Source organism: Pinus tabuliformis, chromosome 1_1 (genome assembly GCF_031772625.1).
Source record: "Pinus tabuliformis cultivar Carrire ecotype Pingquan chromosome 1_1, CPIR1, whole genome shotgun sequence".
Classification (NCBI taxonomy): Eukaryota; Viridiplantae; Streptophyta; class Pinopsida; order Pinales; family Pinaceae; genus Pinus; species Pinus tabuliformis.
Genome location: NC_142297.1, coordinates 404,573,046 through 404,577,603, shown reverse-complemented (window position 1 = coordinate 404,577,603; position 4,558 = coordinate 404,573,046).

Below are 4,558 nucleotides of genomic sequence, written 5' to 3'. Positions count from 1 at the left end.
TTTTGGCTTATGCAACACTCTTTCCACATTTCAAAGGGATATCCTCAACATCTAATCAGACTTAATAAATGAAGGGCTCGAAGTATATATGGATGACTTTACACCATATGGAGACGATTTTGACCCAACATTGGACACACTGGAAAAAGTCCTGCAACGCTGCGTTTCCACCAGGCTTTGTTTTAGCCATGAAAATTGCTATATGATGATGACTGAAGGACTTATTCTAGGCCATTATATCTTAGCAGTTAGCATACAAGTAGACCCAGCCAAAATTCAAATAATTTTGCTAATTCCCACTCCTACCTCTCAAACAGAGGTACACAGTTTTCTTGGATTTTTTGGTTATTATAGAAGGTTTATAGAACATTTTTCGCATATTTCTGCACCTCTATATGCACTGACAGGTAATGTTGACTTTCTTTGGACAGAAAAATGCGACCGCGCTTTCCAAGATCTAAAGAAGCTTGTGTCCACAGCCTAAGTCCTTCGAGGACCAAATTGGGACCTACCATTTCAAATTTCATCAGATGCCTCAGATACAGCTATTGGAGCAGTCCTTGGGCAGGAAGAAGATAAAAATCCATATGCAATTTATTATATTAGCAATAATTTATTCGCTGCTGAATTAAATTATACTGTTACTAAAAAGGAATTTCTAGTTGTAATACGGGTTGTCAATAAGTTCAGGCATTACATTACTGGATACCCTATTATCTTCTATACAGATCACTCTGCCATAAAATATTTAGCAGATAAACCAATCACAAATGGTAGAATAACTAGATGGCGGATTTTGTTGCAGGAATTTGATATTACAATTAAGGGCCGACCTGGAAAAGAAAATCCTGTAGCTGAATTCCTCTCACGAATGCCAAAACCAGGGGATGCGACAACAGTTCAAGATCAATTTCCAGATGAGCATTTGTTTGTCGTCACTGTTAAAACACCCTCGTATGCTGATGTTGCGAATTACTTAGTAGCAAGTAAATTATTGAAACATTTGACCCCCAATGAACGAAAACAGATTGTCCAGCGAAGTGCTTGATTTTCTTGGATTGGAGGCTACCTATTCCATACAGGGGAAAATATGCACATCAGGAGATGTGTCTGCGAAGATGAAATTTTTGACATTTTGAAAGCTTGTCATGACGGACCATGTGGCGGACATTTTGCCGATCGACGAACTGGACATAAGGTGCTGCAAATAGGGTATTATTGGCCCACGATTTTCAAAGATGCAAAGAAGTTCGTTCAAGCTTGTGATAGTTGCCAAAGAGTAGGACACCCTGGTCAGTCTGACGAAATGCCCCTTAATCCATAGGTAGTTATTGAACCATTTGAGCGATGGGCCCTCGATCTCGTTGGTCCAATTAACCCATCCTCGAACCAGAAAACATATATTTCGGTAGCAACAGAATATGTCACCGAATGGGTTGAAGTAGAGGCGTTGCCGAGAGCTACAAAGGATTTTTTCATACAGTTCTTGTTCCATATATTCGTGCGGTATGGGCTTCCAAGAGACATAATTACAGACGGTGGACCAAAGTTTGCTGGTAACAAGATTACTGCAGCACTCAAAAACTACCATATCCAGCACAAAATCACCACTCCATACCACCCACAGGCAAATGGTCAAGTAGAAAGCAGCAATAAAATAATAGAAGCAATCTTAACAAAAACTGTTGTGTCACATAGATGCGATTGGGCTGCAAGACTACCAGAAGCCTTATGGACTTACAAAACAACATGGAGAAGCACTACCGGCTATTAACCATACCAATTTGGTGTTTGGAAAGGAACCCATTTTTCCCATATAATTCAAAATCCAAACACTGTGAACAACACAAGAGTCGGTCTAGATCTAAATAAGGAACAGATTAATAGATTACAGAAGATCAATGAGCTAGATGAAATCAGGCTCTCTGACCTTCAAAACACTACATTAATCCAACAGTAGCGAGGTAAATGGCATGATTCTCTCATTAAAAATAAAGTTTTCTGCGAAGGGGATTGGGCACTCTTATACAATTCCAGGTTTCAAGATTTTCCCGTGAAGCTTCAGACTCGTTGGCTGGGGCAATATGAAATCCAGAAGGTACATGATAATGGTACCCTCAATTTAATCACCATTAACGAATCTGGATATACCTTCAAAGAAAATGGCCACTGAGTTCGACTTTACTGTAAACCACTTACTCGGGAGTCCTTCTACTGGCAACTACGCGAAGAATCCGACATGCAAATTTTGGAGGAGGAAGAGAAATCTTCCTCACCTGTGATTCATTAAGTGATTCAATTATTTTTACATTTTGTACATAATTCCTTTTTTTTGTTAGCATAAATTACTCTTTGTACATATTTTTTATTTGCACTTTACTGCTAGAAGAATTAGCGGTTCTATCATTTTTGCTGTTCCTTTTAAAAGGAACAACACCTTCACTATTTTCCTGTTCCTTTTTCTTTTTCAAAAGAACACGCTTCCATTTTTCTGCTGTTCATTTTTCAGAAGGAACAACACTATCGTTTTTACTGTTCCTTTTTTGAAGGAACAACATTTGTGTACACTTTTCTTTTTCTGTTGTTCCTTTTTCCAAGGGGCAACATTTTCGTTTTGTTGTTCCTTTTTCAAAGGAACAACACTTTTTGTTCCAGCTGTTCTTTTTTTTTCACTTTCGTTTTTGCTATTCCTTTTCCCAAGGAACAACACTTTTGGTTTTTGCTGTTACTTTTCCAAAGAAGCGACACTTTTGGTTTTCACTGTTCCTTTTCCCAAGGAACAACACTTTTGGTTTTTGTTATTCCTTTTCCAAACGAACGACACTTTTGGTTTTTGCTGTTCCTTTTCCAAAGGAACGACACTTTCGGTTTCTGTTGTTCCTTTTCCAAAGGAACGAAATTTGTGTCTTCTGTTGTTCCTTTTCCAAAGGAACAACACTTTCGGTCTTTGCTGTTCTTTTTCCAAAGGAATGACACTTGCATTTTCTACTATTCCTTTTCCAAAGGAACAGCACTTGCATTTCCTACTATTTCTTTTTCAAAAGAACAACACTTGTATTTTTTAGCTCTTCCTTTTTGAAATGACAACATTCTCGTATTCCTTTTACTTATGCTTATTCTCCTCGCTATCCCAATTTAAAGATACCTGTTGTTCCTGTTGTTTCAAGTATTTTGGAGCACAGCTATACACTTATGCAATGGATACAAACCCAGAACATACTGAAATAAGCAAATTATATAAAATCGCTGCTTTTACAAGAAATTGTTGTGAATTGATAGGAGGAAAGAGGAAAGGACACAATTATTCATCACTTTTGTTGTCATTATCCTACTAATACTGATATGATTGGTTATCTTTATCATAATGGTTCTTTTTAAATTCCCATAATCTTCTTTGATCATTATTAAGACATAAAAACAAAGGGTTTATATTTTTCTATTGAGATGTTAAGAATTCTTCCACCATTCCTACTCTTAAGGAGTGCTGAACCACCCTTTTGTATAAATAGGAAAGTACTTTATAAAAGAAAAAAACTGAGAAAATGTTTATATGACTTGTTTATATGAATTGTAAAATGCAGGATAGGGGGTCTCATCAAGGGCCAGCCTACCATGATCATAAGGAAGAAAGTGAAGTGGCATTCGCACTATGGCCACCACACCAGGGATATGATCCAAGAGGCACATCAGAAAAAATGAAAAGTCCTTGGAACATGAGGTCTCATCACGAGCCGGCCTGCCCACCTTTCACTCCTTCCTAGTGAATGGCATTATGGTTTAACTGGTTACCGAGACAGCATAATGACCTCCATTTTGACATTGCACAACACTTCCTAAGCATATACAAAGGATCATGGTTCCATGGGTGAAACAAACAACTCTGTCAAGGTTATGGAAACCTGTCGGTAGCAGAGCTCTGTTAATGGTATTGAAGTCACATTACTTATACACCAATAGCAATCACTAACACCCTTCTCTGTCTTATACCTTTGTAATACGTCAATTAAGATTATGTATATTACTTCCCCGAACCATTAAACACATGAAAATCTATTATAACCAACCATGATGAAAAAATCGATACTGACCGCATTAGACTTTTTATGCACGTCAGTTGTCCTATCCTCCCAGCCTCGCATCATATCACAACATTCTCTTATTTGTTAAGCGATCCTATTTTATACCTCGATTTCGGTAACCTCCTCCTTTTGTAAACATGGCATTTTGGCATACGCTGTTCCTTTATGACTTCGTACCATGGTAGTTTGGCACACCGCTCCCCCATTTGACGGCTGGGGACGCCCTATCACATTGCAGGGGGGATGCTGACCTCATAATTTGCTGATATATGTGTCAGACTATGATTCAGAAAACTGTTACTTGTGAATAGCAAGGCTTAACGGTATCTCGCTTTTCAATTTGCATGCCTTGTTGTTGCTAAGCTATTTTCGTATTATACTGTGCAGCAATTAGTAAGATTTGAACGAGCCTTGTTGTCTCGTTATTTTCTCTGTGTTTCTAATAGTTTGAACAGCCTGTTGCTCCATTGTTGTCTCTT